The sequence below is a fragment of the Aedes aegypti genome, chromosome 2 (genome assembly GCF_002204515.2).
Source record: "Aedes aegypti strain LVP_AGWG chromosome 2, AaegL5.0 Primary Assembly, whole genome shotgun sequence".
Classification (NCBI taxonomy): Eukaryota; Metazoa; Arthropoda; class Insecta; order Diptera; family Culicidae; genus Aedes; species Aedes aegypti.
The window spans coordinates 219189120-219204975 of record NC_035108.1 but is presented as its reverse complement, the minus strand read 5'-3'; the positions used below and the strand labels follow the sequence as shown (position 1 = coordinate 219204975).

At 36.1% G+C, this 15856-nt stretch overlaps 1 protein-coding gene across 5 annotated transcripts in view; it reads right to left on the bottom strand.

Annotated features, from left to right (window-relative positions):
* Positions 1–15856, bottom strand: part of LOC5569579 (dipeptidyl peptidase 4) — a 66324-nt gene that overhangs the window by 41615 nt on the left and 8853 nt on the right. The window contains exon 1 of one of the 5 annotated variants that reach the window (XM_021844040.1): positions 7058–7352. The exons of the other annotated variants lie outside the window; for them this stretch is intronic. The gene's annotated coding sequence lies outside the window, so the exon portion shown is untranslated. Of the gene's footprint in view, positions 1–7057; positions 7353–15856 lie in introns of those variants that run through there. 5 annotated transcript variants of the gene reach the window in all.

Below are 15856 nucleotides of genomic sequence, written 5' to 3'. Positions count from 1 at the left end.
GAGGACGTCAAAATTCCACAGCCTACTGTTTTAATTTTATTGGCGATATAGGACCGAATTAGTGAAAAAACTATTTTTTCACCGAGTTTGATATTTTTCTTAAGAACCATGTTATATATTATTTTTTGCTGATCAAACAATAACAAACACATACTATGGTGGCACTGATTAAAAATTTACCTATGCCATGTTCTCTTTGCTTCGGTAATATCAACATCAATCTATATACCACAATAGCAGCTGGTGTTTTTGGATACGCTTTGGAAAGCATCACCTTCACAAATCTTGAAGTTTGATACCTACACTCCTGTGCAAAATTTTGGGTTCACCCCCTCAAAAACGTACAAAAGTGTTCTGTGCATATCTCTGTGATTACACGTCCAATTGAAACTCTTTAAGCCGCATTCGAAAGGCAAAGAGTTATTTTTACTCAAAGTTGTTACACATTTCAAAAACACACTGAAAAACCATATCTAATTTCCTCAGCATTCGATCGACCAAAATTTCATATCAAAGTTTCAATAGAATCGTAATCTTATATTCATTAAACAGACCCCACGTAATTTTGGCGGAAAAATCTGAAAAGTATTCAAAATCAATGAAACAGTCAGTCAAGTCATCGTGCAAAAGTTTGGGTTAAGCTGAGCCGCATGCACATCATTTTTGTCAATATCTCAACCGATTTTATTAGTTAAAAGCTTTTTCGAGCGCAAATAATGGCGCATACATGATTAGTTTGAGATTTCACAGATTTTTCGTGTTTTAAACAAGTTCAGGTGAAAATACTTTACCAAACTTTTGCACGATACACCATACTGAGGGGTGAACCACGATGACCTGATTGAGTGTTTCATTTATTTTGAATAGTTTCCAGATTTTTCCGTCAAAATTTCGTGAGTGCTCTTCAAAGAATATAAGATTACGATTCTAATGACACCTTGTTTTAAAATTTTGGTCGATCCAATGCTGAGAAAATTAGCTATGTTTTTTCAGTGCGTTTTTTTGAAAAATGTTACAGCTTTAAGTAAAAAATAAGTATAGACAGTTCAGAGAATATTTTTGAAAAAATACATGAAAAGTAAGAATAATCACAGATGTATGTACTGCACATTTTTGCATGTTTTTTAGGGGGTGAACCCAAACTTAAGCACGGGAGTGTATATTTACATGATTTTGGATTGTTCCAAATTGGCCAGCATCGCCAGGGCACTTACTATAGAGTAAGCAGTGCATCTAATGGTTTTGGAGATGCCCCCGGAAGTATGATGTTCAGTTGGATACCATTATATGATTCTACTCCATTACCCTGAATGTAATTGTCCCGAATGCCCTTATCCCGAATAAAATTATCTCGAATTCCAATATTCAATTCCAAATGTCATCATGTAAAGATCATCGTAAATTAGCGAAAAAATAGCATTCGAGGTGATGAAATTTGGGGTAATGGTACATTCGGGGTGATCAACATTGATCAAAAACATCATTATTTTGCGGAAAAATTTCTTGTTTTACATTACAAATGATGGAAAGCAAGTAGTATGACTTAGAAAAAAATATGTTTCATGTCAACGAGCTAGTTATTCGATGTTAAACGCCAAAGTGATCCATAAATGTGTGGGAATGGTATCTACTAAATTTGCATATCTTTTTGAAGTTGTTCCAAGCCGCAAAATCTAGTACGTTCTTCTTTTAGCTATGATCTATGTAAAACATGCAACTTCTTTGGCTACACCCGATTCTGTTTTTGCACGGGGGATGCGTACCGTGCAAAAAAAAGTTTTCAGTTCGAAATTTCAAAAACCGTGTAAAAAAAAGTAACACCATTTCTCGACGTTTCATGCAAAAATAAGGTTTTGGCGGAAAAAAAATGTATGGAAACTTTTTTTGCACGGCCGTGTAAAAAAAAATCCGTGCAAAAACAGAATTGGGTGTATTTGGTTTGGTTTGATTTCCAAGACAGACATGCACAGTTAAAAATAATGAAGATTACACGTCATGTAAACTTCATTTATGCGATGTAAACATGACGTTATATGAGGGGGTCTTACATAGTGTTACGGTCCATACAAAAATTTAAAATTTTTCATACAAATGTTGTTACATGGGGGAGGAAGGGGATCTAAAATTGGCAAATTTTGCGTTACGTGATATTTGAATGAACCCATAGAACTTCAATTTTCATTTAAGATTGAAACCTTGAATTAAATCGACATTTTCAACATTCTTGCAGTCTCCATACATAATTCTTAATTTCTTATATATGGCAAAATAAAAAACTTTTCTAAACTATCCAAAAATAATTTTTAAGCATAGAAAATATTATAAACTTGGTTGATAAGTATTGTTTAACACATAAAGTTTGAATTCTGTGGCAAATAAAGCAAAGAAATTGCTATACAAGCTGGTAAAATTGTATGCAAAGTTCACTGAAATCGTCAGATTTTCCAACAGCCATTTCCAACAGCCAATATCTTAAGAACTATAGTGCTATAATATTTTTAAAAACGGCAATGAAATAACAACCCCAAATTAAGTAAATAGTGGTATTTTGGTTCTTGAGACAAAAACGTGTTCCACAATGTTTTTTATGCTGATCGTACGTATCCTCAACCTTATTGGACCACAACTCGTGATTCAGAACTCGAGGAATATCCATAATATCCATAAGTACTGAGTACACACATTTAAAAAAAAAAAAACAGCTTTTCATACACAGTCCACAATTAAAAATTCCCGAGATTTTTTCTGCTAATCACGAGTAATGGCATTTTGCGTTAAAAGTCTGATTTTTTTCATATAAAATCACAGGCAATATTGAATTTTGTTGTATAATTTATATTTGAAGGCAAAATTAGAGTGCTTAGAGCTGCTTTGAAACTATTTCATTACCAAACAACCCAAAAATTTGAACAATGTTGCCATTATTCCATGTATTAGTTATATAGTTATGAAAATATCGTACAAGGAAAACTTAAATTTAAATTCAAATAAATATTAATTTTAACATTATTCTAATTATTGAGTTGCAGTGTGGCAAACGATTCTACCCCATTACCCCGAATGCCATTTCCCCGATTGCCATCACCCCGAATTCCATTACCCCGAACGTACCATTACCCCGAATTCCATCACCCCGAATGCAATTTCCCCGAATTTACAATTATCATGACGTGATGATATTGATGACATTTCCCCGCGATATTGGAATTCGGGGTAATGTCATTCGGGGTGATGGGACGTTCGGGGTTTTGGAAATCGGGGTAATGGCATTCAGGTTAATGGCATTCGGGGTAATGGGATTCGGGGTAATGGGGTAGAATCTCCAGTTCCATGACTCGATATTTTTATGAGTCGTCCCTTCAGACATCGAATCACGGAGGTTTCACTGTATAATTTCATGACACTTGATCATGTCTTACATATTTACTATAACATTTCGACCACATTTTTAACTTTGATGCCAAAATTGATTAATCACATTGAGTTTTTGCGAAAGAGGCTGAAGTAGGTGCACAGCAGTTACCGTCGATGGGGGTGACAATGGGTCTAGGGGTGACGATGGGGGTGACAATGGGTCTAGGGGGTGAGATTGGGTCAAAATGAAAAAATATGATTTATGACATATTTCAGCTAATAACGCTGATATTACTAAAATTAATAAATCATTTATTAGAGAACATATTATTACACGGAATTTATCACAATATACATTTTAAAAAGAATTATTTTTTTGTTTACTTGTATGTTAAAACTAGATAAAATTTACAACATTAAATTTCTCCTGTGCAAAGTATAACGCACCTCTATCGTTTTATTAGTAGAAGGTCGAAAGTCTTTTCATTACACTTCACACGTATTTTCCGGAATCTATTTGATTTTTCCACAAAAATTTCAATTTTTTTGGTACGGTGTCTAAAACATCAAAAATGGGGGTGATATTGGGTCAAGCAAGAACAACAGTAAATGAAATTACAAGCCCACATTTTTGACATTTCACGGTTCCGGGTGATCTCTTTTTTCATTAAGATGTGTTTATTCTGTCTAAACACAGCACCTCTGAAACATCAAACAAGTCTACTTGAGTATTCCGTGCATTGAATAACAATGCAACGCATTTTGACAACTTCTCAAACCAGCAACTGTGTTTCGTGTGCAGCAACATCGTAAAATTTGATCAAGTGGATTTTTTAGAATTTATTTATTTATCAGTGTTTTCATATTAGGAAACATCTCACGGAAGTACAAATGAGTTGGATTGCAGAAACACCGGGATTATGACGCCAACATCTGCCTGAAATGTATTGATCGTGGAATGACGCACCGAAATTTAACTATTTGCAAAGTCATAAAAATATCACTGTTTCAGTACATCTTTTAAGAAACTGAATAGGCTTTATGGAAATTGGGAAGAGACTTTGAAGACAATTTGAGGAAAAATATTAAGAAAATTTATGTAAACTTGACAATAAATGTTGGGTTTACATATTTTTTCTCATAGCTCTTTAATTTTTTTTTATATAATGTTCATTTCAGTGGGCTTATCATACTTGTGAAACATATTAGATATCTTTTCGTCTTGTTTGCATCGTATTTCATCAATATTTTTCAGCTATGAATAGTTTTGCAATCACATTCACAAAAACAAGTTGTTTTAGTTACAGTGACTCAATGTCACCCCCTCTATGGTGTGAGATTGGGTCATTCTTCATTCACTTGTGGTTCCGCTGGGAATAAATATTTTTCTTTGATTTTTTGAACAGTTTTTAATGTACCATCAAAGTACATACTCACCAAATTTGAAGTTTATTGGAGTTAAATTGTGATAGTTATTCAATAAATAAATCATACATATCCCTTTTTGACCCATTCTCACCCCCAACGACGGTATTATATCATCAAAAAAAATTATTTATGCAGTCATTCCATGAAAAACCGATCTAGTGGGTCTCCGAATTCCGTGAAAATTTGCTATTTTGTTCCTTATCCGAAATAAAGATACACGTATTTTTGAATTTTTTGATTAGGGTGACCATTTCCGAAATAGGGTGACCAGAAAAATCGCGATTTTGCAAAATTTTTATTTAAAAAAAAATATAACTTTTGAACCGTTTGACCGATTTTCAATCTTTTTGGACGAAATGAAGGCTAAAGAAGACTTTTCACGAAAAATATAAAATTTCACAAAAATTGTGTTTTTTACATGAAAAAACTCAATAGTTTCCGTTTTTTCGTGTTTTGAAGGCCTCGGGACCAAAAGGGCTATCGCTGCTCTCATTTTTTCTTGAAAGTTCAGAAAATTTTACGTATACTGTCAAATTTTCAGCGATGTATGTTTTTTAATTTTTGAGATATATTTTTTTGAAAATAAAAAATCAGTCATTTTTTATCGGCACACACTGTAGGTCTCAGCGCATTAGATTTGTAATGTTTAAAATAAATTATAACTTTTGAACAGCTTAACCGATTTCCAATCTTTTTGTATGGAATGAAAGCTTAAAATTTCAACTATTCAGACAAAATTGAAAAATCTGATAAAAATATGTTTAAACGTGAAAAAAAAAATAAAAATTTCTAGTATTTTTAGAAATTTTCTTATATTTTAATGTGAAAAATTTTCTTTTTCAAAGTTTTATATTTTTTCTATTTTTTTCTGAAAAGTTGAGACCTTAAGCTTTCATTCCATAAAAAAAGATTGGAAATCGGTTAAGCTGTTCAAAAGTTATGATTTTTTTAAATAAAAAATCTAATGCGCTAAGACCTACAGTGTGTGCCGATGAAAAATGACTGATTTTTTATTTTCAAAAAAATATATCTCAAAAACTAAAAAATATACATCCTTGAAAATTTGACAGTAGACGTAAAATTTCCTGAACTTTCAAGAAAAAATGAGAACAGCAATAGCCTCTTTGGTCCCGAGGCCTTCAATACACAAAAAAAGCGGAAACTATTGAGTTTTTTTTTTTTATGTAAAAAACACACTTTTTGTGAAATTTTCTATTTTTCCTGAAAAGTCAAAATCTCTAGCCTTCATTTTGTCCAAAAAGATTGTAAATCGGTCAAACGGTTCAAAAGTTATAATTTTTTTTAAATAAAAATTTTGCAAAATCGCGATTTTTCTGGTCACCCTTTTTCGGAAATGGTCACCCTAATCAAAAAATCCAAAAATACGTGTATCCTTGTTTCGGATAAGGAACAAAATAGCAAATTTGCACGGAATTCGGAGACCCACTAGATTGGTTTTTCATGGAATGGCTGTATGTTAGTTTTTGAATGGACCATGAAATGTAGCTCTGCTTTGTGGATGATCTCTGTTAAAATCGTAATACAATGTATGATCATGGCGCCATGATCAAAACAGCTGCTTCTACCCTAATATTCAATAATTTTCTATTCCAATAATCGATTCTACTAATCCGATTCAAATTCATAATTTAATAATAACGGTTATAGTAAATTTAGCTGATTGCCCCATGACGCAACGTTTTACTTGTACCAAATAGCTATTATTAGACCGTACAAGTAAATTGAATTATTGTCCTGCATTTGAAGCGAGTATGACATTGTATTAAATGATGATCAAAGCAATACAGTAGTTTCTCGATTTAATCACTGTTCAACTTAATGGCGCTTCATTTTGACACGCTCGATTTAAGCACGGTTGTCTGGTCATATATATCACGTCATGATAATTTTATGCTTTTCTTACATTCTGCATTGAATGATGATCCTAGAGCAACGCATATTTCCGATTCGATCCATTTGATTTGTGCTTTTCTTTCGATTCACTCTATTTATGTCATAGTTTAGTCTGATTTTAAACAAAATTGTAGTATGTAGTATGCCAAGTAATCACTGTTTCATTATATCACGCTTTGGCAAATCACACATTTTTGTTTGGATTCGTGATATGATCGAGAAATTACTGTACAATATTTTCTAAACTTGCACAAATGTACACATTTGCCAAGACATTTTTTTTTTCAAGTTGTTTCTGAACCTTTTTCATACTTGGTAACACAATTATTTTACTCCAAAATATTGTTTTCACTATACTTACAAACTTTCAACGCGACAGAATATTACAGAAATCACAGAGATCCACAGTGCTGGCGCAACGACATTCATAGTAAAACTGACGACTATTTGCCACTGGCTCAGTGCAACTTATGCACCTGCAGTGCTATATTTGGACAGATATGACAAGAGCACGACTATGCAGTGCTTCCATTCTTCTTCAGCCGTGAAAGACATTTTTCCAACCACTTAGCTCGGGTAAATTTTCACTCATGGAAAACGTTTTTCCCCAGCACAATTGGCTACCGAATGTCTTGTATGTTTGTATGGCTCGCACGTTGAAATTAAAACTGCAAAAGACGTAGCCGCCAGGATTTATGACTGTAAAGTTGCGAATCGATACAGCAAGATTGCGGTATTTTGCCATTTGAAGCGTGGAACGCTCTAAGCTTGTTCCAAGTTTGGTAACACTTAACGTGATTTGGGCAACTGTTACCTATACGATTAACTTTTAGTCATCTTTGAAATTGACGGTTTGCAGTTCATCGGAATATAAAGAAAAACGCAAATTTTATTGAGTCCGACAAGACCACAGTTTGTAAGGTTTATTTGGAACTCAAAAAAAAAAATACACTATTTTTTCTTCCAAGGGTTTCTAATTTTACCGGGATTAGATTTCCCGGGAAATGTAAAATAAAATTGTCACTTCCCGGAAATGCCACACTCTTGGGATATATTAATTTTACAGGCAACTTAATCGCTAAAGCACTTTAATATTTCGTGATTCAATCCTCAGCAGGCTTGATAACTCTCCTCAACATCATCAGAGTTCGGTGACTTACTCTAGAGCAGCGTGCTGCCTTTGCCTCTTTGCGAGGGAGCGGAGAATAATGCTAAGCAAAGAGGCAACGAAAAATTAGCGAGGAAGATGCAGCACAAAACACAAAAGAGCGAAATTCCATCAACACAACTCCTCGAGGACTGTCTTGCTTGGGCGGTACACTCAAGAGTTCTTTTGAAGCGTGAGTAAATGTAAGCATCTGAACTAGAGAGAGAATGCCCGAAAAAATCCTCGCATTTTTTGCACTCTCACTCGAATCGTTTGAGGATCTGTGTTGAAAATTTTGAGTTCAGTTTTTACTCCTCATAAATCTCATTTTTACTCCTCATAAACGGCCTTCTTTTTGCATCGCAGAGGAGTTTCTGTCAAGCCTATCACTTGACTTATCAAGATTGAATTTCATTTAACCGCCAAAGTTCAAGAAGCACAATTAATGTATATGAGCAATTCTCGCTGAAACCAGGCCGCCATCGGCACCCATCGTTAGAATTCCAATTTTATGTCTCTGATCGCTAGCTTTCGATAAAACTTAAGGGTGGTCCTTTTTGTTTTCTCAAATTGGTGGACCCCTCGTACGCCAGCTAGCTAAACAGTTTGCAAAAAAGCCCATTTTTTGATAAATCTTGGGTATTTCTTCATGTGATATGTCTCATATATCCCTTGGAACACATACCAAACTTAATGGCATCGTATAGAGAAAGGATATAGCTTTCATTTGAAGTTAAAAAAAATCCGGCGGCCATTTTGAATTTGGCCGCCATCTTGAATTTCGTTAGAAAAATCGTTTTTTCACCATTAGCGCACCGCTCGTTTTGAATTTTGAGATCACCATCAGAAAGCTGAGGAAAAATTGCGTAAGATAGGCTACAGAAACTAGGTGTGCAATGGTATTTACCCTATGAAATGAACGATTTTCTAAAACATGTTCCACGATTTTGACGTATATGGCGAGTGCAATCAATGCAAACATCATTTTTTGTACAACAAAGATACAAGTTTTCAATAGTTGGTGTATTTTTCGAGTCAGATGAAGAATAGGAGTATTATTTTGAGTGAAAAAATCTGGCGGCCATCTTGGATTTTGACGCCATCTTGGTTTTAAGTAGTAGAATGAGTTTTCACCTTGATAACACTCAACATGTTGAATTTTAATGCCACCGTTACACTTACTATTCTTCTTGTTCTTCTTATTCCTGACGTTACGTCCCTACTGGAATAGAGCCAGCCCCTAAGCTTCAAAAATAAATAAACAAGTAGAATTTTTTAACGCTTATTTGCCACCTGAATGATTGTTCTGCATATCTGCGAGTTGAAAAATAGCATTAATTCTTTCATTTATTTGGTCTAAAACCATTGATAGAAATGAACAATCTGTTGAACAGCTAAAATAAGATAAGAAATAAAGAATCTGTTTGTTTTTCAACGGAGATCTTTAATTAATTAAACATGAAGAGCGCTGAGCTGGTAAAAAATCATTCTACTGCTAAAAACTAAGATGGCGTCGAAATCCAAGATGGCCACCAGATTTTCCAAACTCAAAATGATTCACCTGAGTTTCGGCATTACGTCCACATTAGAACAAAGCCTGCTTCTCACCTTTCAATTTCGCTATTTTTCACATGCATGTTGGGTGTTAGTAAAAACAATACTTTATGATTCAGAAAATCAAGGATTTTTTTTGCTTAAAAATTTAAAATTTCCATTCTAAATTAATGCACTTTTGGAAATGTTTTACGTTAAAACTACAGATATTACCACAAAACTTACTAATGTCCCAACGCACAATTTATAAACTTCATTCGATGACAAAAAAAGCATATGGTAAAAAAAAAATTGTTTATTTCAATCAATGTTTTTGGACGGTTTTTATTCATTAAATTTATTTATTCATAATAACTGAATTCAAAGATATGTCGAAGAAATATTCTGTTATTAAAAATCGTATTATAAAAGAAAATTCCTATTTAATAACCTGTATTTATAACTAATAAAGCTGAGTATCAGGCTCGGTTCCACTAGGGACGTAACGTCAGGAAAATGAAGAATAATAAGAAGAAGAGTATACGTAACCTTGTTTTTATTGGTAACCTCTAAATTCGACATGCTGAGTGCTATCAAGGTGAAAAATTCATTCTACTAGTCAAAATCAAGATGGCGTCAAAATCCAAGATGGCCGCCAGATTTTATCACTCTAAATAATACTCCTATTCTTCATCTGACTCGAAAAATACACCAACTATTGAAAACTTGTATCTTTGTTGTACAAAAAATGATGTTTGCATTGATTGCACTCGCCATATACGTCAAAATCGTGGAACATGTTTTAGAAAATCGTTCATTTCATAGGGTAAATACCATTGCACACCTAGTTTCTGTAGCCTATCTTACGCATTTTTTCCTCAGCTTTCTGATGGTGATCTCAGAATTCAAAACGAGCGGTGCGCTAATGGTGAAAAAACGATTTTTCTAACAAAATTCAAGATGGCGGCCAAATTCAAAATGGCCGTCGGATTTTTTTTTAACTTCAAATGAAAGCTATATCCTTTCTCTATACGATGCCATTAAGTTTGGTATGTGTTCCAAGGGAAATATGAGACATATCACATGAAGAAATACCCAAGATTTATCAAAAAATGGGCTTTTTTGCAAACTGTTTAGCTAGCTGGTGTACGAGGGGTCCACCAATTTGAGAAAACAAAAAGGACCACCCTTAAGTTTTATCGAAAGCTAGCGATCAGTGACATAAAATTGGAATTCTAACGATGGGTGCCGATGGCGGCCTGGTTTCAGCGAGAATTGCTCATATGTTAATGTTGTAACGGGAAGTAACGACCATTGCCTTAATGAGGAAAATGATTTCATCGCAGTAATTCACGACATGTCAGAGAAAAATAATACCTCCACTATTGGTACACTGTTCCTTTAGTTGCGGTATATTTCTAATTTGTATTCCTATAGTTGCGGTATCCGTTGTTTTCTAATGGGTTCCTCCACTATAGGAACACTTTACCGCAACTATTGGTACAAGTAAGAAAAGTTTTAGCAATTTTAGTGATATTTCACCAGTTTTGAAGCAATTTGAACACTTTTTTCAACTATTCCGTGTATCAACAAGCCAATACGTCGATTGGCAGTGTCGGCTCGGTGGCCAATGTAATAAAATCAGTGAAAACGGCACTACCGCAACTATAGGAACACCCACAACTAAGGTAACAGTTACCCTATACAGTATAATTTTGATGTGAAAACAAGCATTTATTAAAATTAATGATTTTAGCTGAAATATTGATGTATACTGTTAAAAACAAAGTCAAAACATTCAAAAATCTGCTCAATTTGATTAGTATTTCTTTTTATGTTTTTCTCTAATAAACACAAAACCACAGACGTAACACTTAGAACAAATCTTAATCAAAATCATAGTCACGAAGACATGTACGCCCAATGCTATAATCGGTGCGTTTGGCCGACGGGCCAACAGATGGCGGTAGTGTGTAAACGTCAAACACGAACAAAAACGATACGAGCTCTGCGGGTGGCGGATCGGCCACCTACCATATTTTTGAATCGACCGTTAAAAAGGTGGTCAATGGACAACGATGAGAGTGTGACGTCTGTTTGTCTGTGACAAAACTTTTGTGTTTACTACAGCTCTAATAATGCATCAGTAATAATATGTATGAAATGTAATAAATGTAATAAGCAAGCTGTCTATGACATAACGACATACTGTGAAATGACTTTTACAAGTACATGCTGTCCAATAAAGCTGAACGTTCATTTTCTTGGATTAAACTGATCCAAACTCAAGCTCATGCTTATTAATAGCAATGTACAGTCGAAGCACGTTATAACGACAACTTTTAAAGCGACAAAAGCTTTTTAAAGCGACATTTTTCGGTCCGTTGAAAAATATATTGATGCTATAGCTATTCTCTATAGTGACATTTCTCTATTACGACGGTCCCTTGCGATGTTGCTATAACAAGCTTCGACTGTAATTGTAATACAAATCAAAAAAGCATGTTCAATCACATAGCCAAAAGTTAATTTATTATATTAAATTAAATCTCTTTCAACCATACAAAGCCAGCAATAGTTCCATGGAAATGTACAATGAATTAAAACATTCCGTCATTAATGACTAAAACCATATAACAGTCAGACTCATATTCCGAACATGCGGATTTTGAATGGCGTGTTGGTTGAAATATTTTACTAATATTTGTCATCAAAATTCCAGGAAGTGACAGTCAATTGCAGCTTAACTTTATTCAAAAATAAAAAAAAAAACAAAATAACTTTATTTATAACACAGTGATTGCCATTTGAAACGAAATGTTGTTCCATACTTTTGTGAAAAACTTATAAAAAAAGGTGATATATTATTTTTTATCTTCACACTCAATATTTCAGTTGAATGAAATTTATTGTTTCACAAATATTGACTGATTTTTGAGTATTAGATGCATTTGTTTGGAATCTAAACAGTAGATAAATAAGCTCATAATACTGAAGAATATTCAATCGAACAGTTTTGCAACTAATTCTGATTAGAACCTAGCCGTAATGCTCAATATTTGAGATAGAATTCTTTATTTTCAGTAATAAAAAGGCTCGTTTTCACATCAAAATAATGCAATATTCTCCAGAAATAGAATGTACCATTTAAACCTCTAGGGTGCACATTTTAGATCCTGCACAAATCTAATTCCCGTTTTCCCCCTTTTCGAGATATTGACATTTGAAATTATTTTTTTTTTTTCAATAAAAATGGTCATATATCATAAACGAATGATTCTTACAACAAAATGCGATTTTCAAAACTTTGTAGAAGACGTAATTTTAATTGAATTTGAAACAAAAAAGTTTGGGGCAAAATATCAGTTTTTCATGGACCACCCTACCCTGCATCTTTAGAAACGGCCTATCAAGGGCTACAGTAGACATACAAGGTTGACGTCTTCGCAAGGCTGTTCAAAATTAAACAAAGCAGAAAAAAATCACCGTGCTTTGTTTACATGTTCGATGTTTCCAAAGCTGCTAAAGAAATCGTATATTTTGCGTGTTTAAGTACCCTTTTCCGTCGAATCTTATTTTGTTGCGTAGTGGATCGTTGAGTGCATCATTAGCAAGTGAAGATACCGGAAAGAGATCGGAATAATTTGAGAATATTATCCACTAAACTCTCGTCGCGTTTCTGCGGTTTGCAAAAATCTGTGTTGTTTTGCTTCGTGTGTACCCTTACTGCACTTTGCTCTGGCTACCGTACCTATACACCCGTACAAAACAGGTTAACTCTACTGAGTGTGTTGTCTTGTTTATTATCGGACATCATAGTTTATCGATACGTGTTGGTCGTGAGTGAAAATTTCAAGAGTAACATTTGAAAAAATCCTATCAATATGTCACTGGTATGTTGTTCATGTGCTGGTGATATCGGTGATATCCAAGTCGAATGCCAAGGCTTCTGTAAAGCCATTTTTCATCCTCGATGCTGTGCGGTTGCTGCCGATGTGTTTGAAGAAGTGATGAGAAACAATCAGCTGTTTTGGTTTTGTCCTTCATGTACGGCGCTTATGAAGGATATGCGCCTTCGAAATACTGCACGTGCAGCTTACGAAGTGGGTCAAGGTCATGCCCTCAACTCCCATAGCGACATTATGAAAAATCTCAAAACAGAAATAATGGATGAACTGAAGGCGGAAATTCGAACCAACTTCGCCAAACTGATAAACTTAAGTACTTGTACTCCGAAATCTTCCAAACGCGTTGGTGTTGACCCCAGGTTCACCAGGAGTCGGAGGCTGTTTAGTACTGTTGCTAAATCAATCCCGAACCAACAACCACCTCTGTTATTGGGAACTGGTAGTACTCCCTCTCCGTCACTCGACATCGTTACAGTGCCTCCAAATCAACCAAAGTTTTGGTTATATTTGTCACGGATTGCTAGAGATGTATCAGTCAATCAAATATGTGCATTAGCTAAAAAACGGCTCGGTACTGATGATGTGCAAGTTATCCGACTGGTGGGCAAAGGAAGGGACATGAGTACATTGTCCTTCATCTCTTTCAAAATTGGAATGAACATGGAGATGAAATCTAAGGCGCTATCCACTTCAACGTGGCCGAAGGGTGTGGTCTACAGAGAATTTACTGACAACAGAACTGACGAAAATTTTTGGCGTCCTGTACCTGCTGCCGCATCCGACGATCCGCTGAGCCTTTCGACCGAAGATGTTGTTTTAATGGAGTAAGAATGGAAGAAGTCAACTCTTACTCCTCTCCGGGACGCAAACTTGCCACAAGTATTAAGGAAGCCTCTGTTCCTCTCACCGCAGTCGAGCCCCTCCCGCCAGCGACCAGCAGTCGTCCCGGTCCTGCGTGTGAGAAGGAAGATGAGGTCTTCCAAAATTTTTCAACAGGCAAGTACGTTATCCTTCCAAGAACTTCGTCTGCTGTACCATTCGTTGATTTCAGCATATCTCCATCAATCCAAATATTACCGACATCTTCAAGTTGGACACCGGGACGCATATTTGCCGCTTGCATCAAGGAAACCCCTACTCTTCTTACCGCAGTCGAGCCCTTCCCGCCAACGACCAGCAGCCGTCCCGGTCCTGCGTGTGAGCATGAGGATGGGGTCTTCCGAACTCCTACAACAGGCAAGTACGCTGACCTTTCGAGCATTTCGTCCGCTGTATCGTTTGTTGTTTCCAGCATAACGTCATCAATCCATTCACGTTCAACACCTCTGAAATCGACACCGGGGCGCACATTTTCCGCTAGTCTTAAGGAAGCCCCTATTCCTTTCACCGCAGTCGAGCCCTTCCAGCCAGCGACCAGCAGCCGTCCCGGTCCTGCGTGTGATTTGGAAGATGGGGTCTTCCGAGCTCCTATGAAAGGCAAGTACACTGATCTTCCGAGCATTTCGTCCGCTGTATCGTTCGTCGATTCCAGAAACCTCGTTCCGAAGGATGCACTCACCGACTCACGATTGTATGACCTATGGACGACTGCATTGGGCGATCCCCAATTGGCGATAGCGGGCCCCTCACGGAATTCTGCTTGTTTTTCTGCGATACCAAAACTTCAATTAACTGCGAAGCCGTCGATCCCATTCAATGTTTCTGGAGGATCTACACAGCATAAACGTCCGGAACGATGCCCTGAAAACCCAAGTGATATGCCATTCGATCTGCGAATTTACTATCAGAACGTGCGTGGCTTACGAACGAAAATTGATGATGTGTTCCTGTCTACGGCGGAATTAGACTACGATGTCTACGTTTTCACTGAGACGTGGCTTGATGAGTGCATTGAATCTCGTCAGCTGTTTTCTCCGGATTATTCTGTATTTCGGGTTGATCGTTGCGCTACCAACAGTTCTCGCCGTCGTGGTGGTGGCGTTCTTATCGCCGTTAAAGAAAAGTTTGGAGCGACAGTTGTTTCTACTCGAGCTAATATTGAACAACTGTGGGTTAAAATGTCGACTCAAGTGACTGATATTTTTATTGGTGCTTTGTACATTCCTCCTGACAAAAGTCAAGACGGAACTTTTATGCAACTTCATCTCGATGTTATTTCCGAGGTCTGCAGTTCACGCAGCGATGCAAGTCCGCTTGTAGTTTTTGGTGATTTCAACCAACCCCGTTTGGCATGGCTATTGAGCAACGGTTACGCTATCGTTGATGCACTAAACTCCCACATTTCATCGGCAAGTCAAATTCTTCTCGACAACATGGCATTCCAAGGCTTGCGACAACGTAATTCGATCCGTAATTCCAGTGGCCGCGTGTTGGACCTTGTGTTTAGCGATGACTCCAGTAAAAAAAGTGTACTTGCAACTCCAGCGACAGAACATGTTGTCCCACTTGATCGATATCATCCTGCTCTTGATTTCTCCGTGCAAATACCATCATCAATGACGTTCTACGAGGACATCGACCTTTCGGAACGAGACTTCCGTCGTTGTAATTTTGATGCACTAAACAGTCTTCT